The 27,263-nt window shown below is 38.6% G+C and overlaps 1 protein-coding gene across 8 annotated transcripts in view; it reads left to right on the forward strand.

The window, feature by feature from the left end:
• Nucleotides 1-4,786: 4,786 nt before the first annotated feature.
• FNDC3B (fibronectin type III domain containing 3B) overlaps nt 4,787-27,263 on the forward strand; it is a 397,533-nt gene continuing 375,056 nt past the window's right edge. For 3 of the 8 annotated variants that reach the window (XM_077161045.1, XM_077161048.1, XM_077161055.1), the window contains exon 1: nt 4,787-5,011. The gene's annotated coding sequence lies outside the window, so the exon portion shown is untranslated. Of the gene's footprint in view, nt 5,012-5,801; nt 5,912-27,263 lie in introns of those variants that run through there. The other 5 variants (XM_077161044.1, XM_077161050.1, XM_077161053.1 and 2 more) reach the window with 3 other exon arrangements.

The raw sequence follows: 27,263 nt of genomic DNA on the forward strand, positions 1-27,263 counted from the left end.
GGTTGAACAGTGAGGATGCAACTTACAAATAAAATTTAATAAAATAAGTATTCAATTAACATTAATTATGGTCAATTAAGATGAAGTCAATTGCATGTCTAATGTATGCTCAGCTTGACAACTTTTAATGGGAGAAGAAACATGAGTTAAGAAGGTGAGGAGGCTGCTAAGAAAATTAGCAAAATATTTAACTGCAGTGAAAGAAGTGTGGTGTTCATACTGACAGAGTAAAGGGTGCCACTCTTTTTGGTAGTGTTCTGATCATGCCTGAAATATTATGAACAGAATCTGGCTACCCAACCTACAGAGATGATGACCAAGCAGGCTCTCAGGGGTAGCAGAAAATGATGGAAGGAGATCTAGAGGACAGGTCACAAGATGAAGAGCTGAGCTAGCCAAAGATGTTTATCCAAGAAAAGAGAATCTTTAGGGAGCATATGGCAAGAATGGTCAATTTAATGGAAGGGAAGTCATTTGGCAGGTTGAGTGTTATTTTGTCTGCATCCAGAGGGTAGAAGCAGGATGGGGGTAGGGGAGGGTGAGTTGCAAGGAGGTAAATTTCAGAAGACTTGGTTTACAAGAAGAGTTTTTGATAAAAGGCTGTCTTGGCAAGAAGTGATTTCCCATTAAGTGGTGTTCAGGTTGGGTGCCCAAGTGAAAAAGGCTGTCTTGGCAAGAAGTGATTTCCCATTAGGTGGTGTTCAGGTTGGGCGCCCATGCTGTGGACAAAGGAGCAGAGATTCTGCTTTGGGTAGGGGGAGAACAGGTTCAAAACCTTTAGCTCCCCATAAATACTGTGATGAGTCCTGACAGTCATCCAGATTCTACCTGAATAGTTCTGATAATTGTGGTTCAGTTCTCCTTGTTTCAAAGATTTTTTTTAATGTTGCGTTAAAATTTGTCCTTTTCTTCCCTTAAACAATAGAAAAAGAATGGATTTCCAGATTTGACTGGTAAAGAAATGTGTTTAACTGAAGTTGCAGTGTTGCTTGTAGATTGTATTATTGATTGAGCTGACTGTCCTTTACTCCAGTCACTATTCTAGTAAATTCTGAACATTTTTCAAAACAGGATTTATTGGGGTTTGGTCAATGTTCATGTTGAAACTGATAACAGAGCTGGTTTAGGATACTGGAACAAGAAGTAGATGCAAAGAGTTGATGTCCTCTAAGATCAAGACTGGTTTTCAAGATTAAAGATAGGGTGGGCCACGGTGGCTCAGCAGGCAAGAATGCTTGCCTGCCATGCCAGAGGACCCAGGTTTGATTCTTGTTGCCTGCCCATATTAAAAAAAAAAAGATTAAAGGTAGTCTGAGACTCCCTGTGAGAACCTATAAACCTTAGCTATAGACTGAGGAAAATATAGAGTCTGAGAACCCAGCTGTGTCTTTTAGATATTATGTGTTAATAGGGGTTTTTGAGAGAAGGGTTCCAATTTAAAAATGTTCCCTATGTGTTAACATTGCATTTCTTTTGTTATAATGTAAGTTAGTTGAGGTCATGACTTTGAATCTTTTTCTTTATGTGACTCAGTCTATATTGCATGGGTGATAGAAGGGTTTACAAACCTGTGCATTTTGTTATGGGTGTTAAATTTCAGACATCTTCACTCGGATACCACTTACACACTTGAGCAAATCCAAAAGCTACTTTTGGAACAAGGTTTTGGCCATGAACAGTATCAAAATCTGGGTCCCCTAGCAGCAGGTGACTCGAGTTGTCCACATCAGATGGGAGTAGTTATCGCCTGGGGTTAAGGTCTTTCTTCTCATTTCCAGAACCATCTCTCCGGTCTCAGTTTTCATCATCTCCCACCTATGGTCAGAGTTTGCATCTCTGACAGGAGTCTCACTCTACAGCCTGCTGCCAGAATAACCAACCTTTAAAGCTATTTCAATCACTTCATTCCTCTATAACCAACAGTGTTTTCTCAATTTAGTAAGTTTAAATTCCTCAGTATGTACTTGGATCTCTCTATTGATAATCCCACCTTATTCCTTCAAACTTCAAATTTTCTGTCTTATTACTTCCTTCTGGGAAAGTCTTCATTCGTTCATTCTTTCAAGGAGGAACCAGTATTTATTTATTGGTATCAAGCACCCATGTGTTTTTAATGCTGTCAACAACCTTATCAGGATGCCAATATCTCAATTTAACAAATAAGAAAACCCAGGCTCAGAGAACCTAATAACCTACTTTTGTCTGATTATAATTTCCATCCTTTTTCTGCTCATTTTGCAAACATTTATTGGGGTTTCTTTTTTTGTGCCAAAATTTGTACTAGGTGTTAGGAATAAAATGAATAAAAGAATAAGACCATATAAATGAACTTGTCTTGTAAATATTTTAAATATTATTATTGTAAACAACAAACAAACATATGAACATTCTTGACAGTTACAATCAGTGGCTCACAATATCATCACATAGTTGTGTATTCATCACCATGATCATTTTTTTAATATTTGCATATTTCCAGCAAAAGAAATAAGAAAAAAGAAAAAACTCATACATGCCATACTCCTTACCCCTTCCTCTCATTGACCACTAGTATTTCAATCTATTCAATTTTTATTAACCTTTGTTCCCCTTAGTATTTGTTTATCTCTTATCAATATTTTTCACTCCTGTCCATACTGTAGATAAAAGGAGCATCGGACAGAAGGTTTTCACAATCACACAGTCACATTGCAAAAGCTATATCATTAAATAATCATCTTCAAGAAACATGGCTACAGGAACACAGCTCTTCAGTTTCAGGTACTTCCCTCTAGCCACTCTAATATACCATAAACTAAAAAGGGGATATCTATATAATGCCTAAGAATAACTTCCAGGATAATGTCTCCACCCTGTTTGAAACCTCTCAGCCACAAACACCCTATTTAGTCTCATTTCTCTTTTCCCCCTTTTGGTAGAGAAGGTTTTCTTGATCCCTTGATGCTGCGTCCCAGCCCATCCTAGGATTTCTGTCCCATGTTGCCAGGGAGGTTTAAATCTCTGGGAGTCATGTCCCATGTAGTGGGGGGAGGGCAGTGAGTTTGCTCACAGTGTTGGCTAAGAGAGAGAGATTGCCTTGTAAATTTTAAAGCATTTTGTAAATATTCTTTTTCTTAGTAAGAAGAAATTCAGTCTAGTGGAAGAAGTACATAAAAATAATTCTGTCTTCTGAATTTCTTCTGCCTATTTTTGTCTCTTTCACTAAGCCCTACCTTTAGGTTTGCTCATTTATCTAGTCATTCAGATTCTTCCACATACCTTACAATGAATTTTTTCAGTAAACATCTGTACAGTGCTAGGTTGATGCTGGGGATACAAAAATGAACAAGTGGAAGAGGTAAATAACTTCAGAGCAATGTGAGAAGAACTGAAAAGAATTATTTTTGGTGAGATTTGAGACTGTGGGCTTGGAGAAAATGATTTCAGGTGAGGCTCAAAGATGAGTAAGTGATCTTAAGATAGAAAAGTGGGAGAAGTATGTTCCAGACAGAGGAAAAACATGTGTAAAGGACCAGAAATGCACTCAGGAACCATGAGAATTCAGCTGTAGCTGGAGGGCATGGCTGGGGGTGAGGGGAGGGGGGAGCTGGGGAAGCTGAGACTGGAGATGGCACTGGGGCCTAAATGAGTAAATTATCCATGCCAGGACAAGAGTTTGAATTGAACCCTGTGATTACTGGGCAATCACTGCTTTTAATTTTTCTTCTTTAATTCCTCACACAAGGCTAAGTAAGACCTAGGATTGGAACTCTGATTTAGAAACATGGCTTCACCAGCCCAGATGGGGATACTGGCAGTAAAGAAGCTAATTAGGAAGGAAGGCCCCTTTGCCTGACTCACATTTATCCTCCCCACGTTCAAAAAAGAATTGCAAGCTCCACAAGGGAAGGAGCGATTTCTCAGCATTCTGTTGTTGTTTTTGCCCTTAATACAGTAGCATGTGCAATGAATTTATCTGATAAATGGTTATTATTTTTTTTAATCAATGAAAATAATATCTGACCTCTGATCCTTATTGAGTATTACTTTGTAGCCTTAATAGCTGCAGTTGAATGTAGTTATTCAGAACACCAGGGTGGCTACCGTGGGAACGGACCTCTTTGGCATAATTTCTGCTGTCTTGACTTCTGGATAATTTGTGGTAGGGGATGGGATGCAGTCTGTTAATCTCTTTGAACCTGTACAACAGAAATACATTACATTTGCTTTATGAATATAAACTCAACAGTTATCTAATTAGTCCTATTGTGGTCCATGCACCGTGCCATGTTTGGTGGATGTAGAAAATACAGATACGACTAAGGAACAATCTCTGCCCTTCTGAGTGCATATGGGTATCGAAATGGGGAGATAAAGGCATTTTGATTTAGGTATAGTAAAATCTGCTCATGCTATGTTAGCTGTATGAGCAACGTGCCGTGGGGAAAAAGAGAAGGGACTGACAAAATAGCCCACAAGGTTGACGAGGGCTTGATTAAAAAAAAAAGGAAATATATATATATATATATATATATATATATGAAAAAGTGTCATAAAGTCTTAGCTCTTATTACCGAGCAAACGATGCTTTTGCTGGTTTTGGGTGCTTTCGCGATTTTCGCGAAAGGTGCAGCCCTCTTTCAGGAGTTACTAACTGCCTTAAGCTCCAGACTTTCTTCAGTCTTGTTAAAACAAAGCGCTTGGCAGCGCTCGGGAGAAAAGGAGCGCCCCGCAACTCCCGCCGAGTCTGGATTTGTGTAGGCGGTTCTACTCGGCGGTTTACGGCGGTGGGCGGGCCCCAAATCCCCATGTGGTCCCGACATCATTGACATGGCGGAATCCCCCATCCAAGCCTCCTGGTAGTTATTTGAGCAGCGGCGGCGGCCGAAGGAGGAGGCGGAGAAGGAGGAGGAGAGCGGCGGCGGCGGGAGCTGCGCAGGGGGCGGCAGGGGTCCTCGGGGCTGCCGGCTGGGAAGGTGTGGGTGACTCGGTGTGTGGAGCGCCCGGACCTCGGCGTCGCGGCTGAGGGAAGGTAAGGCGTGCAGGGCTGGAGGGGACCCGCACCCCGCGCCTCGACCGCCGGCTCCCGGCGCGTTGGAAAGCCCGGGTCGGACGCCGAATCATCCAAAGTGCGTTCCTCTCCCGAGAGCGCTCCAGGCACGCCGGGCTTCCCCTGGAAAACTTGGCGCCGGAGAGCTGAGGTACCCCGCGCTCGCCTGGGCGCTCCGGCAACCCGGGCCGGGGAAGGGGGGCGGCCCCGGCTTTGGGGCCGCGTCTTCCTGGGCTCGAATCCCCGGCCCGTTCCCCCCCCGCCCCCCCCCCCCACTCTTGCCAGGGTTTGAAAGAAACGGGTAGATTCCTTTTGATAAAGAAAAAAAAAAAAAAATCTGGGCTCACGAGCCCTCCCCCACCGCCCCTGCTTTCCGAGCCTTCCCAGCAGATTTTGCCCGAGGAATCTGCTCCCCCTCCCGGAATCTCGGCGGCAGGAACGCTGCCCGGGAGGGGGAGGGCGGGCGGAGAGGCCGAGGAATCTTCGACGTGTCACTTTCCGAGGCTGTAGATTTCCATATGGTGGAGGGAGGAGGGCGGGCGGCTGGAAGTTGGGACCGCCTCTCAGTGCCTGGCGAGGGCGACAGACCCGGCGATGCTCGCGGGGAGGGTCCCGATCCGCGCCGGCGGGGCTGGCAGCCGGGGAGCCGCTGCGGCTCCCCCCGCCCCCGGCCGGGCCTCTGTGGGACACTCCCCGCCTAGCCGCTGGCCACCTCCGCGCGCGCCACGTCCTCCCTCCCGGTCCTGCCCCCCGGGCCCCCCCCCCCCCCGGGCTGGGGGCGGTAACCGGACTCGGCGAGCCGGGCGGCTGGAAGCTCGGGCGGGGGAGCGGGGCGCGGCGGGAAGCAGCGGGTGACCCGGTGTGTGGCCCAGCGCAGCTCTGGTCAGTTGGTCACCCCGAGGGGCGCCTGGGCCGCGGCCGGAGCGGGAGGGCGGTATCCGCGGCCGGGAGGGGGCCAGTGGGGGCCGCGTGGACCGTGGGGTGTCCGCGGCGGGGTGGGGGCCGGTCGCGTGGGAAGGGCCTGTCACCCGGGGTGGAAAGCGGGGCCTCGGGCTATGCCCGCGCGCGCTCCCAGATGCCCGGGTCACTGCGTCGGTGGGAGCCCGAGGACGCGACCCGGAGGACCGGGTCCCAGCGTCTCGCGATCCCCGGCTGGGCCGCCCGGCGGCGCCGTGGGCGGGGAGACTGCCGGGAGTGCGTGGTGGAAGTTGGAGTTCGAATCTCAACTCCCACCCTGCCGTCCGGACCGGGGCATGCGCTGGCATTTTATCCAGGCAGTGTCGTGTGTGAAATTCCTTAAAAGTCACAACTTTTTCGTGTCTTTTCTCTTCAGCCCAACATCTTCTTTAAGCAAAATTGGGAATTTCACCGCGGTGGGCCGACTCTGGGGCTAAAAATCCCCTCTTTTGTCCCTCCATCCCTGGTGGTTTCTAGCCTCACACACCCCCCCCCCCCCCCCCCCCCCCCCCCGGCTTAATCATGTTTTGAAATGGGTGAGGTCTTTTGTTGGGTGGGCACCCCCTGATTGCTTGTCTGTTTATTTTTTAATGTGCAGCTAATTTGATTTGAATTTCCTTCAATTTCCAGGCCCTGGGAAAGCTAAGGGAGAAGGGAATAAGTCAATTTTTATTTTACTTTATTTTATTTTTTTTGCTGGTGGAGCAAGCACTGGAGAAGGGGTGTACTTGGGGGACGGTGATTGTGGGCAGAGTCAGAGAGAGTAGACAGACCCGGAAGAAAAGGAATCTGCTTTGGAATAACACTTTTTTTTTTTTTTGAGGCTTGGGGCCTTGGGTAGAATTGCACCACTGTTCTGATTTCTGCTACTGGAGTTGCTCTTCCACCTCCACAGTTAAAGCTGTGACTCTGTGGGCCTGGACAACGCCCTGGAGGAGAGGCCCGGGCCGTTAGCAGCAGCCGGTGGCCCTAGTTTTTGTGCCTTTTGTAGGGATCCTCATTTCCCTGTCTTTGAGATGGCTCTGAAGACCCAGCGTTCAGTAAATTTTCTGGCTCCCAGGGAGCAGCTGTTAATGAGGGTAAAGTCTCCGGGCATGTTTCAGGCAGTGCAAGGGGACCTCACCCATGAGGGTATAATTCTTTGTTTAGACATTGCAGGCTGGCTAATAATGAGACTTAACTGATTTAAAAAAAAAATTCAGTCACTAAGAAAATTATTTAAATTAGTATGTGCTTTTAAAATGTTTTGGTTTAAATCCTTTGGAGAGACAAAAAATTCATCTGTAAAGATTGTGTTCGTTTTTTAAGAGAGATGTTAGAACTGTAGGATATTGTCCGGAAATAGGGGGTTGTGACTTCTAATTACAGTATATGCAGTTTCAGAAAGATATTCTGGTAACCTTTTAAGATAGACTGTATAAATAGCTCACACCAGACCATGAGCTTTATTGGAGGGCCAGTCTTCTGGAGTTTCTGGAAGAATGCTAGGGGTCAGTTAGGAAGCTCCAGGAGCCTAAATGGTAGTTAACTCAGTAGGAGTTTGTGCCCCTTTTGCTCAGTATTTTATTTAGCATTTGGTAGGGTCCTCAGAAGTTAGCCATAAGAACTTCCCAAACTTTTCGGTTTATAAGAATGAGGCTCAGGGAGCTAAAGTGACTTGTTTGGGATCACCCTTATAGATAGAAGTTGAATATAGGATTGTATTTTCTTGGATAAACTGATGTCTGCTAAGTGCTAGATCCTGTACTTTTTAGACATTATCTCATTAAAATTCTCCCAACAGGTTTCAAGCTAGGGTTAATGCACATTTTACAGATAAGGACCTTGAGGTTCTCAGAAAGTAAATAACTTGCTTAAAAACACAGCTACTAATTGTCCTGTCCAATAGTACTTTCTTCTAGGATGGAAATGTTCTATTGTCTGATGGAAACCACTAGCCACAGGTTGAGAGGGAGCGTTTGAAATGTGGTTAGTGGATCTAGGGATTATATTTAAAATTTTATTTATTTTTAACTATTTTAAATTTAAATTGCCACTTGTAGCTAATGGTTACCATATTGGAGGGCACAGTGTTGGACTTTCTGCCCAAATCTATACATGTTCAACTGGATCATGTTTTTTTAGATCTAGTTCAGTTTTCTTTTTCTATAACACAGAAGATACTTAGAATCAGCTCTTGAATAGCATTTAAATATTGAGATAGCTATAATTCATTTTTGCGTATACATGTTGACTGGATAAAATAAGCACGTCATTTTTAAATTCTCATAGTACAATGAATGGATAGTAACTTGAAATGACATCTTGTTTGGTTGAAGTAATTGCATATAGAATTTGCTGAAAAAAAAGTAGGGCTTATTGGTTATTTTAGTGTAATAAAGAAATATAAATACTTAGTAGGCAAGACCAAAAGTCAAATTGTATGTGGAGATGAAAAAAATGACCCCCTCATATTCAGGCCTACCGGTTGATTGGAGATTCTATTCAAATGACTTTGTAATTGCTAGGTAAATAATATAGGGGAACCATCATTCTCCTTTCATTACGAAGTTGCAAATCTATTCTGAAGAATTAAAATATAACCGTTACTGTCAAATATATAAAATACTCTATTTATGAATTGGGAAGAATATATATAAGATTAAAACAAGAAAGACCCTTTCAATTACCATTGGCTAAATGGTTTTTCTGATTTGTGGGTTTAATTTAATCCGTTGCATTTTAGAGTCTCATTTGGTAGAAGGAATTTCAGCTTTCTGATTTTGTATGAAATAGTGAGCACTCCAATTTCTGTTAAAGTAAACATTCACTTATCTGGATTCCATTCATAAATAACTTAATAGCCTAATACCTTCACACACGCCCTTTCTGTATCTCTCATTTTGCATGCCTCTTTTGGGAAAAGGCAAAATGTTAATCTTTTTTTTTTTATTAGGGTTTTTCAAAGAGGTAACTTCCAAGTTCAATGTAAATATATCTGAATGTGCTTGTCGTACCTTATACCCCTATAGCACTATCAAGGATAATTGGTCATAATCCTGACCCTAGAGCATTATTTATTCCTGAAGGACTTTCATCAGTAAATCAGCATTAAATTGTTCTATATTATTTTAGTGTTATATGAATTTTATTGACGCTAGCTCTTTGAAAATTGTAAATTCAACTAACAGGTAAGGTATCATCAGTTAATGAAACTTCAGAGAGCTGAGTCAACTTGTGTGTACCCACTTCTGACCATTCTGAGCATTGCACTATTTTCAAGGAACCAGAGTAAGAGCCACGTTATAAATAGGAATATAGTGTCCTAGGGAGTGTGAGAAATACAGACAAACATGATTAAGCCTATGATGTATGTTTCATTAATGTGCTTAATATTTATTTGTATACAGATTTGCCAGATTCTTAAAACATAAAGATATTGAAAAGATGGGCAAAAATACAAATCTGTCTTTATTCCCTTGTGAGGGCTGCATCTGAACATCAGTTTGAAATCAAAAGATCTAGTCTGTCAAGGACTTACCTTATTTTTTAGCTTTGTGTGTCCTTGATAAGCTCCTGAACCTCTCTGAGCCTCAGTTTCCTCATTTTAACCTAGGGAAAAAACATCTCCCCTTTACCTTTACAAAGGGTTGTTAGAAGGGATTAGTGAGCCAGTGTATTGAAGTGTTTGGCAGAGCCTTATACAAACTTGCTAGTTGATTATGTTCCAAAGTTTACAACTGAGCTGTTCCTATGGTATTACTCTACCGTTTCAGAGACCTTCAGATTGGACTGGGGTCAGTTTGAAAAATGATTTATTTTTCCCGTTTTGATGAATGAATAAGACTTTAAGCCTTAGATTGCCATTTTTCATTTTCTCCCATTTTCTAATGGAATAATTGATTTTCGACCTTTCAAAAGTTGTAATATACATAAGTCCTCTCAGCTCTACGTTTTTGGGGAATTTTGTGGGCTCTAGCCTTGTTAAAGTGGACAGGCCAGTCCACTGGAGCTGTCAGCATTGAATGATGGAGGCATAAGGTTTTAATCCTTTTATGTTTTTTGTTGTTGTATATACAGTACTAGTTTTACTGTATAATATAACATACGCACAAAGCAAAGAAAGAAAAAAAGCAATAATTTTCAAAGCAGTCTTCAACAAGTAATTATAGAACAGATCCCAGAATTTGACATGTGCTGCTATTCCATCATCTCAGATTTTTCCTTTTAGCTGCTCTGGAACATTGAAGGCTAGAAAGAATACATATATGTATGTATTTAATCATCACAATCGACTTTTTTTTTCCTTTTTTGTGGAAAAATAACATATATATATAATATTATTGTAATAGGCCTGTTATTTGAACTTTTAAAAATCACAAATGAAAATGACAGAAAAGAATCAGATTTTCAGTGTAGGGGACTCTCTGCAACCTATCTGTGTTTCCACTTGAGAAATCACAGTTGCCTTTTCTTCAAGTTAATGAACTTAATCCATTAAGAGAGTTTTGAGTGGTAAGACATGATTTTCATGTAAGTATTAATTACAGTACTTATAGCTGTTGGGAACATACTTAGGTGATTGGGGAGAAAGTTTGTTCTGTAGTTTACTCTTTTTCAGTATTTGAAAGTACTCAAGGATATTTTTGCCTTAAAATATTGAGAACGGTGCAGTCTTATGTGTTTTAAACAGGCAGAGAATGCTTGAATTTTTGTGTTTAGACGGAGGCAGGTCTGTCTTCCCTCTAGAGATGGCGCACAGCCTCACGGGGGATGGTGACTTGAAGGCATTGAAAGCTTTGCCAGGTAGAGCCATTGAGACCCCGAGGTCCCTAGTCATAGGTTCATCCGGAGGGGGATTGTTTATGGTGCAGGTTTAGTGTCATTGATCCGTCCTTGGAGACCAAAGTGTGGAGGTGGGAAGAATGGGGAGGTTTTAAAACCACCAAGTGTAGAGGCTGAGATAGACCATAGTCATCTGCCACCTACAGGCGGGAGTATCAGTTTGAAACGGATCAGTCCTTGACTCTTGTCACTGGTGGAGATATTTTGGGTTGTGGCTTCTGATGCCCTTGGTTGATGAGATGCCCTTGGTGATTCTCACTGTAACATCGGCTGCTAATATGTTTTATTTCTGTATCACTAAAAGTACATGTCAGCGTGAAGTAATTATTGGGGAAAAGGATTTTAGTCAATTGGTGAGCTTAAGTTAGAGTTGTTTGAGGTTCTAGTGTCAGTGTTTAAAATGTCCTTCATATTAAATGATTATATTTGCGTCTAAAATGTAATTTTACTTCATTAACTCATTTATTGACTCCAAAGACATTTATTGGGCTCTAGACCAGGTTCTTTGAAATATTCTAGTCTGTTGTGACTTTTTTGCAAAGGTAAGGTATTTTTTCTCTTCCCCAACACAGGGGTATTTTGCCCGTATTTTTGGAATGTTGTGTAAAGAACTGTGTCTCCCACCAGACTCTTAGGGCAGGGTGGTGGCAACTTCAGTTCTTTCTCCTTTCGGAAAGTTGAGAAGTGTTAAATCTCATCTATAGGCTGTGTTTAAAACACATTTATATTAGCAACTAAAACCTCTGATACATTCTTGTTTTGACCTTGGAGGGAGTGGTAAACATTTTTATAAAGGGAACCAATCAGAAAAATTTACTTAAACTATTGATAAAATATTCACTCAGTGTTCAATTAAGAAGAACTTTCTGTTGAACTAATAGTTTAGATAATCGTCTTTATGTATGAGCAAATGTAATATGCTAATGAAATAATTGAAGATTATAAAATCCCAGGAAATAAAATGTTTTAATTTATTTTAAGGGACTCAGCTGATCCTTAGCAGGGTGAAGAAGGGGTCTCGGTAAAAAAAATAAAAACTAAAAACTTCTTATTCCAGATGTAACTAATTAGGAATTTACATTTATACAGGCACAGTTAGGTTAAGTTTTGACTTCTTACTCTAAATGAAAAGGTTTTACTGTATATACCAGAAGTTTAAGTAGTTCATAAGGGGTGGTGGTGGGTATTTAATGAAGTAAGAGAGAAACATTTTTAAGCACCTTGGAAAAATCAGTTTACTTTAAAAAAACACTGTAAAAACGCATTATGGATTGAAGCTGGTTCTACTGCTGTGATTTACACTGAGGTTAAGAAGCCCCTAGAAATGAGACCTCTGTGGTGAAGTAAAATGTAAATTTACTCATTACGATCGCATGAACTAGGAACAGTTGACCAGCAAAAGTTAGAACTGTATATTATCTGTATGAAAAATGAATCACAGTAATAAACAGACCCTCCCAATTGATTCCAGCCATGCCTATTTACTTGTTTTTGAACTTTTCTGTTAATGTCTGCTTTGTTATTTGTTAATATTTTGATTGCAAATTGGTGAGAATGGGGTTAAAGGTTTAAAAGAACATTGTTGCTTTTAGCTGCCGATATCTTTCTGCCTCTGAGTTTGGGCAGTTGTGGAAAGTCCTGAGATTAGTACTTAAATAAGTTAATTACACATTTTCTTTTCCTACTTTCACGAAAGCCAAACCCTCTTGGGCAGCTCAAATGCTGAGCTTAGTGGCAATATAAGTAATTTACTTTTAAAATATTTTGTAATGCAAATCTTTTAGTTAGATTGATTTTTACATCCAGTTATGCAAAATGAAATTTTTTAATAGGGATCAGATTTGACCAGCTTTTATCGTGTAAGTTGTCCAGGTAGAATACTTAATATATTTTTAGGATAGTAAGCTCAAGTTTCTCAGATATTTAAATATGTTTTATCTGTTCTATATCCTCTATTATTTTGCAGTTTTGAAAGGAATATACTAGAATTCTTTATATACTGCTGTTTCTGATTTTTCTATTGTGGTTTTCCTTCTCTCAGGAAAAATTTTCCTGTTTAGAGTAATAGAAGTAAAGATTGGGCTGAACGAGTGAATCAAAGAATATTTAAAAATATATTTGAGATTTATGCCATATAACCTCTTTTTGTTCTCCCTTGTTCTTCTCTGGGCAGGTATGTAAATATTTTTTTCCTGGTCCTTCTACTGCAGTGTAAAGGGAGATAACTTTAGGCCATTTTTGGAGATCATAGAGTTTCCTTATCTTATTAACTGAAGTGAATTTAAAGGTAGTGGACCTCTGGAGGAGGGAAGAGACATTTTAATATTTAGATAAATCATGTAGTTCCTTAATACCCACAGACTAGGTAGGTACAGTTAGGAGAAGTGATCCATCCTGAATCACACTGAGTTTTCTACAGACCAGGGAGTAGTATATACAGTTGGATCTGCCACATTTTCTAACCTTTAAACATTTTATTCAATATTGTCATCTTTAGTACTTTAGGAAGCACTTTGATTTCCTATTAAAAAAATGATCTGTCATCTCTGTATTCATGTCAGAAATGGATTAGGTGTTAAAATTGTTTAGTTCTTTGGACTAAAACCAACTTAAGAAAGGGGATAGAGTGAAAGAAAGCGTGAAGTGTTTTGTTTTATTGATTTGAACTTGTCTATAGCGTTTAAGAAGTTCTTAGTAGTTACTGCTTTCTGAGCATTGATATTTTGTTTTTGTTCATTTCTGAGGTATTTGATGTTGAGTTTAGGTGGACCACTTATCAAACATGGGACAAGGTTTTCATTAAGAGGTGAAATATAAGCCTAAACATCAGATGTAAAGTATATATTCAGACAACTGAAAATAGCAGATGAAAGTTTAAATGGAAAGATTTAAGTTTATGTACAATTGACAGGTTATAGGGAAAATTACATATGATATGCTGTAAAGTTAATTTGCCATCGGTAATAGTTCATTTATTACTGATTGGAAAATGGTATGAAGTTGCAACGGTGTGATATTAGTGTGTGTGTGTGTGTGTACGTGTATACACATGCCCTCTATATATGGTATTCTTTCTTTACTGACTACATAAATGGTTTGATATTAACCCAGAAAATGAAGTTTAATACTATGGCTGGTCATTTTGTGACCTACTCATGTCTTTGGAGGTAGAATCATTACTAACTTATGAAAAGATACTATGATTTTAAAAGATAATGAGTCATGGTCCCTTGTGCCCAGGAAAAATAAGAAGAATTATTATACTCTTTTCACAGAGTGCTCTTTATTGACTTTGGCCCACTCAAAATAATGTCCTGTTCTTTTTTTTTTTTTATTTTTTCATATTCTCATTATGTTCCAGAACCATTATTTTAGGTAATCTTTTTCTTTAAACTCTTCTAAGCACTTTATCTGAACTTTTCAGAATACTTGTACTTTTCAACTTTGAACTTCCTGTCCTTGTCTCCATTACTTGAGTATAGGGGGGTGGTTACTGATTTAACTTAGGGTGTTCAATGGTGAGTGCACAGTAAATGCTCGTGGATAGGTGGATGAATTTCCAGGTTGAATGTGGCATCTAGACTTAGCACCTTTCCTCAAATGCTCAGTCATTGCGTCTTCTAGTGAAGTTCATTTCTTTGAAACTTGGGCTGTGTTATGGACATTGTTGTGTTCCCAGTTTTCCCCAGATAGCAGGGATCTTATAAATATTTAATTAAACGAATTAAAATACAACATGAGTCAAAACAAACCTTAGATTTCATTTGTTGCTATTTTTAAGAAATGTACGTTCTTCAGAGGATACATGGACTTTTTCATGTCTATGTTAGCTTGTTAGTTGGTTTAGAAAATTTGAACAAATATCTTCTATTTCTTCCCTAAAAATGTGGCCCTAGATTATGTATAATTTACTTGTTTATTAGAGTTAGTATGGGGGATAGACTAAGAATTGTTCTTTTAAGAATATAACTTTTTAGAGATATGTGATGGTTTAAAATTATCCTTTGGTAGTGAAAACCTAGAAGAAAGATTCTGAGGGACAGAAGAAAATGAAATGCTCCTTGCTGAGATATTGGGGGTCCAGCCAAAAGAGCTGAGACTGCTAGAGTTTGGTGGCCAGAGTGTCATTTAGTGATGAACTAAGCCATGGAGAAAGGGTCACGGTTCCTGCCTGCCATGGAGAACACCTGAAGAGAATGATCGCAGCTATTTGAAGGCAGAATTAAAGCCTCCCTGATAAGAGAAGATCCTCCTGGGGCATTTGGGGTGTGTATGCAGGGGAATGAGGAGCACAAAGGCTTTTATTCATTAGGTCTGGGGTGGTACTTGGGAATCTTTATTTTATTTATTGATTGATTGATTTATTGATTTATTTATTGATTGATTGATTGCTGTGTGGAGGGTCACATTGCATTCTTTTTCCATGTGAGCATCCCCTTATTGCAGCACCAGTTGCTGAATTTTTGTTTGTGTTTTTTGTTTGCTTGTTTGTTGGGAAGTGCATGGGCTGGGAATCAAACCCGGGTCTCCTGCATGGCAGGCGAGAATTTTACAACTGAACTACCCCTGTACCCCTGGGAGTCTTCTTTTTATCAAGTGTTTTAGGCAAATGGTACGATCAGACAAATTTGTGAAGCCCAGTCTTGGGAGGAAGTTGGCCTTCTTGGTAATCTGTCCTTTTAGTTTTTTGAGCCAGGGACTACAAAGAAGTCAGGTGGTGGGGGGGAGTACTTAGGAGACAAAATAATTCCACTTAGGAACTAGGGCAGAATTGAAGTGTTCAGACTTAGAAGATTTTCCTCATCATATTCTTAGGTGTAAATGATAGGTATCTATTGGCAGTTTTATACAGAAATGAGAACACTTGTCCTTCCAAACACTCTGACACAAATCAGATATAAAATATAACAACCAGCAGTTGTTGAGCATCTGCTGCTTGGTAGGCATCTATATTTGTATCTGAATATATTTTTTTATACACACACACGTATATTTAAATAAATCTGGGAGGTAGATGTCATTTCTGTTTTCTATGTGTGTTTATAATGTCCACAGGAGAAGCTGGCACATGCCAGGTGCCTTACAATTGTTGAATGAGTCAAAGATTAGATAACATGCTCAAAAGGATTAACAAACTTGACTAAGGTCACCTAGCCTGCTTATTGATTTCAGAACTTTTTTTCAGCTGTTATCAGTGCTTCTCAGAAGTTTACATCAAATATCTTACTTGTATCTTCAGGCTTGGTACAGTGTCTTGTTTGTGTTTCCAAGTAGCTGAATGCTAAGGCTAGTATTCACTGAATGCCTTTTGTGTGCTCAATCTGTCTGTTGTACAGAAACCTAAAATTTACTTTTGAAACAATAAGATTTTGAGCATCTCCCAAGGAGATTTTCATAAGATTTTCTGTAATAGGAACTTGATTTTGGAATAAGAGAAACCATAGAATATAATGTATTTCATGGAAAGTAATGTGTAAGAAACCCAATATAATGAATGGGAAAAATCTAGAGTAGTTGGATATGAAATGGTGGTAAAGTTTATCTTATTCAGACACTTCGAAACTCTTTGTGGAGTAATTACATAGAATCTTGAATAGGGCATGAGATCTTGTTGGCTTGTACTGGTTAGTGTGATGCCCCGATATATCCTAGAGTAATTGGGGTAGATAATAAAAAAGTATTTGTGAAGTCCCCGTGGGAAACTGGGGAGAAAGGAGAAAATTCTAAACCTCCCCATCTGAGTAATTCCTAATATTCTCAGAAGCAGTGGGGACAACAGATTCAATAGGCTGAGCCTTCGATCTTGGAATTTGACCCTATGAAACTTACTCCTGCAAAGGAGAAGCTAAGCCCACTTAAAGTTATGCTTAAGATTCACCCCTAGTGAACCTCTTTTGTTGTTTGATATGGCTTCCCTCTCTAAGCCAGCTTGGCAGATGAACTCATTGCCCTCCCACTTAATGGGACATGAATCCCAGGTGTGTAAATCTCACTGGTAGTGTGGGACAGAACTCTCAGGATAAGCCAGGACCTGGCATCATGGGATTGAGAAAGCCTTCTTGACCAAAAAGGGGAAGAGAGAAATGAAACAAAATAAAGTTTCAGTGGCTGAGAGGTTTCACAGTTGAGAGGTTATCCTGTAGGTTATACTTATGTGTTACATAGATATTCCTTTTTAGCTTATGGTTCATTGGAGTGACTGGAGGGAAGTACCTGAAACTGTTGGATTGTGTTCCAGTAACCTTGATTCTTGAGAATGATTGTGTAACTATATAGCTTTTATAATATGATTGTAAAAACCATGTGTCTGATGCTCCTTTTATCCAGGCTATGGACAGATGAGTTGATAAATAAGTAAATAAATAAATGGGGTGGGAGATAAAGGGTAAAAAAAATTGAGTTGATTGAAATACTGGTGGTCAATGAGAGGGAGGAGGGGTAAGGGGAATGGAATGTATGAGTTTTTTCTTTTTATCTATTTTCCGGAGTGATGCAAATGTTCTGAAAATGATCATGGTAATGAATACGTAACTATGTGATGATTTTGTGAGCCATTAATTGTATACCATGTATGAACTGTATGTGTGTGAAGATTTCACAATACAAATATATTAAAAAAACAAACTATGAAGAAGTCCTTTTCCACTCAGCATAGTGGTAATAGAGTTTTATTCATCTTATATCCTTATGCTCAGTGCCTTTCTTATAGAATTAGATCTTGTACTTAATTTACACCTGGAGATGCATATCCTTCTATTCCTAAGGCTAATCCTTCCTTTCCTTTTAAGGTTAATAATTTAGGTGGTTTGGGTTGCACCAAAGGCAGTCAAAGAGATGGGACGAGCACAGAACTGACTAGAGCATGTCTCATAAAGAGCAGCTCCTGCAGTTAATTAAAGGTGACCTCAGGATTTAGAAGAGCCCTGTGCTTTCCCGGACAGCCCAGGCTAAACCTAGGTAGCTGGCAATCCTAAATGCTTCCTTTGTTAGAAGTCATTTAGCTCTCTACTCCATCTTTAGAAAGTGAGTTCACTGAAGGTGAGCTGAGGACAAGGCTCTGAAGTGGGACCTGACTTGCTTTCCTTTCTTTCTTTGTATTTGTGTAGGGCTGTGTGGGTGAAGAGACTAAATGAAAATGTAGCCCCCAGGCTCTGTTACCTAAAAACAGGTTCTTGCGTCTTCCCTGTTACCTAAAAACAGGTTCTTGCGTCTTCCTCATGGTCCAGAAGGAGTTGTGTGCTTCTCTGGAGATTGTTTCTGCAGGACAGTGTGGATTGTTAGAACTATCTTCTCTTGTTTCTCTCCTGTCAGGAGGGAGGCTGTAGATGGTAGAGCATCCATGAGCAGACAGGACCCCAGAAAAGGAAGATGTTGCCCTCCTTTACACTGGGCTACCCATGTGCCTTCCTGTCTCTGCAGTTGGGGACGGGGGAGGCCTTTGCCTTATCCCAGCTTCAGGGCTCCCTGGTGGTGGTGGTGGATACCTACGAGGCAGCCTAGCATAAAATCAAACTAATTTCTATGAGTACTCAATTTTTAAAAATTTGTTTTATATCTTAAGATATAAAGAGAAGAATTTTAAGTATCTATAAAAAAAGGAATACATTTGATTTTGAAGATTTGAGTGTTTTATTTGATTGTATTTATTTCTTATTTCTTATTTGATTGGACCATCTGCTATCTAACCCTTCACACATTTACCACCATCACCAAAAGTTAAAGGTATAATTAATAAGTTTCAGATAAATGAGCTTTAAAACTTGCTGGTGTATGTACAGTCATTTTCAAGGAAATTATAAAATCAGTTAAGAGCTTCTTAGGTAGCAAGTTTACTTTTAAAAATGCTATCTTAATTTTTAAAGAGAATTCAGGAAGGGGAGGGATACATTTTTAAAAGTTTATATTTTATTTCTGGCTGTAATTAGCAACAGATACCCTAATTTACCAAAAATTTTTTCATTAGTGAAGAAGCAGTTATTTCTAGTTTTGTTTGATTTTGGACCTATTTTAGTTCTGTTCTGTGGTTGCTGTGCTGTGTCTAACTGGATCTTAATGACACCTGTGGCAATCCGAATGGCTTTAAAACTTTTTTGAATTTTTCACTTGCTTATTATATTCAATTTAAACATGGAAACAGTGTCACTTCTGGTTTATGTTTCATTTTCTGATTCTCTTAAATTAGTTTAGTGTTCTCAGGAGTTTGTTCAAACCTATAAGGGCATGGTAGTTGGCAAAAAAGCAGAAATATTTAGAGGATCCAAATAATTATTTCTAACAGATTACCATAGCTTCATTTCAATTAGTGCAGTTTTGGGCCCCAAGTGTTTGATGTTAATTTCTAGTTTTTTTTAAACTAGATTTTAAAGAAGATTTTTCTTCTTTGCTTTTGTAAGAAGCAGAGATAGGAGTGACTAGAGGAGAGTAGGTGTGGGTTTGGGAAGGATGTAACACCAATGAAGGTGGATGAGTGTGTTCCTATTCTATGTCACATGGAATGACAGGTTTTCAAATTGTAGTTTCCACTGAGTCATCTGGGGTTTAGGAGAGGGACAATTATACTTATTGTGAGATGCTCCCCTTGGTAAATTAATGAGGAAGCTTCTTTCTTTTTTTTTTTTTTAATGTGTCTTTAAAAACAAATTGCTCTATTTGTAGATCTTCAGTAATTTTCAGTTTTAGCCATTAGCTATCTTTCATAACGTTTTTCTTGAAAAAGAGAATGACCTTCTAGTCATTTTAATTGCAAGGTATTTTATAGGGAAAACCCTTCATATTTTTTAGATAAATATTTTCCGGAAGTTGTTAATGCTTGCCTATAAATAATAACACTTTGTTATGTAAGGCTTTCATATTTGGGAGGCATGGGAAACCCTTTAATTTGGAATTAGTGTTTTTTGTAAGAAGGTAAATCCTTTTTAGTTATTATTTTATAGTGGGATGGTTGAACCTATGTGCTCTGGAAACTGAGACTTGAGTTTGAGACTCCATTGTACACATTTCTGACTCAGACTCTGGGTAAATTAACCTGTCTGAGCTTCAGTGTCTTCATCTATACAAAGAAATTGTATTTGTCTCAGCATAGTGCTTTGAACAAATGCTTAATGAGTGATAGCTGCTATTAGTTACTTTATTCTTTATTCTGTGACTGTGGACAAATTTAATTGTTGCACGCATTTCTTCATGGAATGTAATTATTTAAAAAATTTTCCCAGTTACCTTAAAAGTATTATCAATTTTATCTTGGCAGTACTAGTGACTCTTTTTGTCCTTGCTCAAGTGACAGCTTGAGTTGATTACCTTATAGTTTAAAATGAAATAATATGTATAAAAAGCATTTTGAAAAAAAAAAATGTCTGAATGCCCAGCAGCATTTAGTTAATTCAAGTGCTACTTCTACCAATATTTTCCTTTCCTCCCTTCCCCCTAAAGAGATGTTGCTCCTTTTTAAGTAGATATATGACAGCTCTGCTTCCTCTCCTAAGTTTAGGATCAAAGGAACTTTGTAATAAAGAGCCACTCCCTCCCATTCCTTCTCCCATTTGTGGATGTTATTTTAACTGCATTTAAGGGAGAAGATCAGGCCTTGACATTAGTGGGCGAATCCGTAGGGCTCCTAAGACCTGCTTTCATCTCTGGTTCATCACCTCAGCAGTGTTCTTCATCTGTAACGCTTTAGAGACCCCACTGCTGGGGAACAGTGCTCTGCAGGTGGAAGGATATCTTGAAGTATTTCTGGAAATCTTAGATGCCTTTGCTGCTCATTCTTGTTTGAATACTTGTTTCTTTAAAATGACATAGAATGCTTGACAGAATTATCAATGAATAAAGTAGTTTACTCTGTTCTAGAAGTGTCTGAACTTCACCAACTTCTTGGAAGTTGAAAGCCTAGCTACAAAAAATAAAAAGAGAAGAAAGCAATACTGAGTTATAGCTGGTTGTTTACTGGCAGGGTTTTTCTAGACATAAACAGAGATGAATGAAAAGGATAATAGAGATTAGATCTGTCTTGTCCGTGGAGTGAATGAACCAGTGTTATACCTTAATGTTGGAGAAAAATTAACATTCATCTTAAAAAAATAAATAAAAAAACACACACACACACAAAATCTGAGGCAGTCAGTGCTGGCTAACTGATGAAAATTAAAGGTCAATTTCTTCAGTGCCCTACCTCACTGTATGCCTCAGGCCATGTTAATAATAGCAATCCCCCTTTTTTTTTTTTTTTTGCCGTAAGGCAGGAAATGCTGTCTATACCCATTGATTTGTTTGAGTGGCCCCTGGCTGGCAATGAAGTATATCTAATTTTCTAACTTGCAGAGGGGGAAGAATCATACAGTGTCACATAGATGTTGATTCTTGGGTTGGATTAAGAACAATGTCATGTTAAATAAACTTGAAGTTTTTCATCTCGATCATAGGAATCATTCGACCCTATCCCTGTTGTAATCATGAATAGACTTTATGTCCGAGTTAGGTGTGTAGAAAATCTTCCTGAATGTTATCTAGTTCTGGACATTTTATGACATGTTTGCAAACGGCCTGGTTGCTCACATATCCCGTTAGCTGCTCGAAGCTTCCTTGAAAAAGGCTTTGTCACAGTTTTATTGCAGAAGATCACTTTGCTTTTCAAAAATAGCATTCGTGTTGAAGAAAATCTATATTCATTAGGGCCGTCAATTACTTTGTGGTTTCAATAACACAAAAAATAGTATTAGTTGATGTTATAAAGAAAATATGTGAACCTGTCCTTGCACGTCATAATCATACTGCCTTTTGTAGTTAACATTTCCTAATCTTACAGCTACTGAGTTTCCACTACTTCTTTTACGTCTTTGTTTTAAGAATGAGATATTTTAAAAAAAGGACTTCTTAGCAAGCTAGTATCTCTCGTATATCTGTACTTTTCATAAGGCAAATAGTTTGCTCTATTTAATTTATTGGGATGTTATTTAATTTATTGGGATGTTCTATTACAGATTCTCCATTGATACGTATTTCATTTTATGAAGATACTCAATATAGATCACATTTTCTCATGAGGTATATAATGAGAGGAGGATCTTAAATTGGAAGGACTTGCTTAAAATCATAGGTAGCCAGTGATAGAAAGAGCAGGTATTTCAGTCTTTGGGTCCAGAGGAGGTAAAATAAATCATTCTGTCTTAGTGTATCTGTAATTCATATCAAGCAGAACTTACAGTGTTAACACCGTAACTTCAGGTTATCAGTTAAGTTTGCATTGGTTATATATACACAGAGCTGTTTCTTTGTTTCTTGAAATGTTATGTTGGAAAAATGAGGAGTTTCTAACATCTTCACATGAAGAGAGCAGTGAACCAAGAGAGTTTTTGTGGACATTCTCCTTTCTCTTTGTCTAAAAAGCCATTTTGCCTCTGACATTTTACTGCTGGTTGTCATCGCTGGCAATGTTTTTCATAACCTTTATTTTCCTCATTCGTCATTGCAAGTAAATTCCTGCAGAAAGTTGTGTAATGCAAAAAAAAAATGGAGTTCTTGACTTCTATAATAACTGTAGTATTATTACTTACGTGTGTATGTTGTTTTGCAAAATACATTTGAATGATAGCATATGACATATCTTGGAGGAGGGGGCATTTTTTTTTAAGCTTTCCCAAATTTATATTTCACTTCAAGGGAATGGAGCGTTTTAGTGGGCTTTACCGTAGAAAGAGTCCCAGGATCCATAGAATCTCCCCGTGGTTTCTGTGACAACTAAGAAATTAGTGTTCTTCAGGATTCTTGACACTAAAATGTGTCCAATGGCATGGAGAATTTGAAGCTGATATATAGAAACAGAGTAAAGCATTTTGAAAAGTTTTACCTGTTATTCAGAGAGTTTGGGAGTCAAGTGTTTTGATCTGAACAACTGTTTTCTTAATTGGGAAGTTACATTTGAAGGCTGTTGTATGGATTATTAACTAGCTGGAATCTGTTACAGATTGCCTGATCTATTTGCAATAGATCTGGTATATTTAAGTTTGGCAAGAAATCAGGGCACAAATACAAGTTAGGCGTTGCTGTTTATTTTTCTAAGCAGAGAACGCAATTCATCTTTTTCCATGGAAAAGTAATCATTGAAAATATTACACCTGATAGCCTATATAAACTTACTTAACCTTTAGCATAATGGTATTTTTTCCAGGATGCTAACTGAATGATTGCATATGAGAATGTTTATCTCTAGTACAGTCAATTAAAACTTTTAGACAAATAGAGGGCATGCATCACTTATTCCTAGGACTCTCCTTTTGAATGATTTGGTTAATGATAAATATTTCAAACCCACTGGACATCTTTTGACCAAAACCAGTTAACTTCCACCCTTCAGGTTTAGGGAATACATATTTGGGTTTGTAGAAATGTGAAGATTTGGCCAGCTGGTCAGTTCCTATTAGTTGTGAGAGCTCTTTGGCCTCAGTTGATGGTGCTTACTAAATATATATTTTTTGTAGAATATGCTTGATCATTAAGAGAGAGGCCATATAGAACTGAGTGAGGCCAGTTAACACTTACTCTCTTTCTCTTCTAGGAGTTTCAGGACACTCTTGTAGTGAACCTTTGAATAAGAATAAATGATGAAAGATGGTGGGTTTTAATTAAAAATTACAGATTCTTCTTTTAGATGACAGTCTGTCCTATTGGTTTGGAAGGGGTGTGTGTTCACAATTGTTGATGGCCTTCAGGTGAGATATTGGTGGTGGTGGGTGAGCAGAGGGAATTTATGAGTTGGATTAATGCCAGACTTTCCCCTGTCATGAAGCTAATTGCCCACTGTGGTGAAAGAAAATCCAGTGTCCCAAGCCACACTTTTCATTTCCCCTTTAGAAGAGGGCAGAAGATTGGTGGGCTCACTGGATACATGAACAATTTCGGGAGCCTTTAGCTCAATTAGAAGTAGTGTTTACTTAAGCGTAGTGTTTACTTAACAGTAAAAGTGTGGCAAGGGGAGGAACAAGGAGACTTCCAATTCTTTGTCTTCCCTGCTAAAATATAACTTTCTTGAGGGTAGGGATCATGTCTTTCGTGTACTCTTTTTATATAGTGTCTGGCAAACAGTAAGTGCTCAGGAAATGTTTGTTACTTAATACTTTAATGACAGAGCAAGACATACGTTATTTTGACACAGAGATGCCGTATTTTTGAATCAGAAGAAAACTTATGTTTGATTTTATTTTTAATGTATGCTTTAATTCTAATTCTTGGGACTATATGAAAATTTTCAGCTTACAGGAATAATTGAGATGTCTAAAAATATATGAAGATTGAAAGATTTTTAGTGTTTAAAAATAGTTAAGGATTATTTGTGTTGCAAATAACAGAACCCAACTCAAAAAGTTTGATTTGTTGGAAGAAAAGGAGGGCGGTATTCCTGGATCTCATGAGGTCCCGGCACCAGCTCTGGGAAGTCATCCGGAGCCACAATTGCTTTTCTTCGTTCTTGGTCTTCTTCCTTTTGTCTTTGATACTTCCCCTTACTTGTCCTTTGCTAACAACTGGATATTTCTAAACTCATAAAGCTTTATCAGTTTTTATTTTTTCCAGATTGGTCAAGTCTGCATTATTATTACTATTATTTTTTTTGGGGGGGGCGGAGGGGGGAGAGCATGGTCCGGGAATCCAACCCAGGTCTCCCACATGGAAGGTGAGCATTCTACCACTGAACCACCCGTGCACCCTGCACTGTTATTTTGTAATGTTGAATGGAATGTATGTATGTCTGGTAGATATTGTCTGAGAGCCATTTTGAAGCAAATTCCCCTGAGTGTGTCATTTACAATCTTTGGAAGGAAGGTTATATGAAGAAAGAATGACCAGTGTTCAACAAGATAATGATATTCTTTATTTTCCTGTCACCCTTGTTTCTTTCTTAAAAGTGAGCTGCAATGAGACATGGCCAGGTCAATTTCTTTCCCTAAATCATCTCAGAAAACTACCAAGTCCATTAATTGCTTTGTTCAGCAAGCAGGAAATGGTTATATTTGTACAAGTTACACAATCTTAACTAAGTCAGTATGAGGAACCAAATAGATTTCTGATCACTTTTCCAGGATTAACCTTTCAGTTCCACAAACTAAACCATGATGCATGAATCAGGTTACTGGCGGACACTTAACAAAAACATAACTTATTTACCAGAATCTCATCCTAAATATTTAGGGATATGGAGAAAAGTGGTTGCATGAGTTGATCATGCTTGTGCTGATGTCAAATCTTTACAGTTTTACTTCTTTTTTAATAGTTTCTTATACATGCAATAAATGAAATGTCCTGAAACTGGTGCACTGCCAGCATTACTGTGAAGTTGTCAGTCCTCTCCCTTCCCTCTTCCCCTCCACCTGGCTGTTTGTAAATTTATTTATTTATTTATTTAACCTTTTCTGTGGTTGACAAGTTGCCTCCTCATCCCCAACAACCTCCATGCCTGTTACTTGTCTGTTTTCCATTATCCCAATCATCTGCTACTTTTCTCCTTCCTGAAAGTGGGATCTTTTTTCTTTATTATTGTTTGATGATATTTTAAGCATAAGATTGGCATTTTGCAGTTTGGGCAAAGCTGATTTTATATTTTGTATTTCTAAGTGCTTTTAATCCTTCCTTCCTCTATCTATCCCTCTTCTCATTTTGACTTATGTTAGTTATTTCCTGAGGTCCACATATCATAGAGAGAAAATATAATCTTAAGTAAGGATGTAATTAATAGAGAACAAAATAAGAGAATGAATGAAGAATTAAGTGAATTTAGGCAAAATCATGAAGTAGTTTCCTTCTTTGAAACGTCAGCTATCGATGACTTCTTTGAAAGAAGTGAGATAGCTACATGAGCATTGTCACAAAATCACCTTTACTCTGCAGGTTATTTAAGATTTCCCTGCCATCTTTTGTTCATCTATTTCTTTTGCTGGCTTTTGTTCTTATTAAATACTTTTGAATTATTTTTTCCCAAATGTCCCATTTTTTCTTCAAATGTCATACCATTCTTGTTTCTTCTTGCAGTCTAGTCTTAACTATTTAACAGCTCACCACCACCCTTCCTCACCCCAGATATCTTCAGAAAGTCCCTGCTTTTCCTTTCCCATCTTTCTGTTCAGAATTTGGATAATTGTTGATGCCCTCTTCACCTACCTAGTCTTCTCCCAATAGTTTCTTTGATGCATTGTACCTGCCTTGAAATTTCTATTTGAGCGTAGTAAACTCTATGGAAAGCTAATTCTGTCAGCAATCACTTCTCTTTCTCTTCTGATTCCAAAGACTGAAGACACAGAATGCTTATTTAATCTTGTGATGAGGAATCTGCTCTTTTTCCTCTACCATGACCCTGAATTCTCTGTGACTTTGCCTGATAAGATCGCTGATCCTGTTCAGGGTAGGATACAAGGATACCATTTGGAATTGGCTCAGGACATTCAGATACCATTAATTTAGTTATGATTACATGCTTCATTAAAGACCAAAAAAGAGCATCTCTAAAGAGGTAAACTTGGTAAAAATCAGGGTGGGGATAAACCCCAGTGCCTGTTCCAGCGCTCTTATTCTGAATCTGTGAATTTTTCCACCAGGAGTAGTTTTTTCAACCTAAGGATGAGACCCAGTTTTGCCTTTTGTAGATCTTTTGTTTGTAATCTGTCTGCAGTTTAGTTTTTTTTTAATTTGAGAATTTGTAAGTTTACCGAAAAACCATACAGCAAATACTAAGTTCACATATACCTGCCCATTATTAGTACCTTGCATTAATGTAGTATATTTGTTACAATTGATGAAAGAATATTATTATAATAACTATAGTCTGTGGTTTACACTGGGTTCCCTGTTTGTATTGTGTATTCCTATGGCTTTGGTTTTTTAAAAAAATTTATTCTGGTAACATATATTACAACCTACAATTTCCCCTTTTAACCACATTCAAATGCAAAATTCAGTGCTGCTAATTATGTTCACAGTTATTGTGCTCCCATTACCACTGTCTATTACCCAAACATTTTCATCATCCCAAATAGAAGTTCTGTTCAATTTAAGCATTATACATTTTAATTTTATAATCAACGCAAAGCTAGTATATTTTACTCATCTATAAAATTCCTTATAGCTTAACTTTTTAAGAGAATCTGCTACCAGATAAACTTTCAGATGGTAAGTTTAAAATGGTTTATTTATAAAAGAATAAGATGATTACCCATGGAGAAAGTGTGACTTCAGAGATAACTTTCATTTCTTTGAAATCTGGAAAATAGTTTATGCAGGAAGTCCTTAGCCATTGCTGGTTAACATCTTTCTACTCAGCATGCTTCAGGGGGAGATTACCAAATTTAAGCCTCTCAGCTTTCAAGTTGCTTTTGCTATCAGTGACATATTACATGAAATTGGTTTTGTACTTTCCAGATTTACATTCTTTTTGACAGAGATGTTTAGAGCTTTGATTTTCAATACTGGCACC

The sequence above is a fragment of the Tamandua tetradactyla genome, chromosome 5 (assembly GCF_023851605.1).
Source record: "Tamandua tetradactyla isolate mTamTet1 chromosome 5, mTamTet1.pri, whole genome shotgun sequence".
Taxonomy (NCBI): Eukaryota; Metazoa; Chordata; class Mammalia; order Pilosa; family Myrmecophagidae; genus Tamandua; species Tamandua tetradactyla.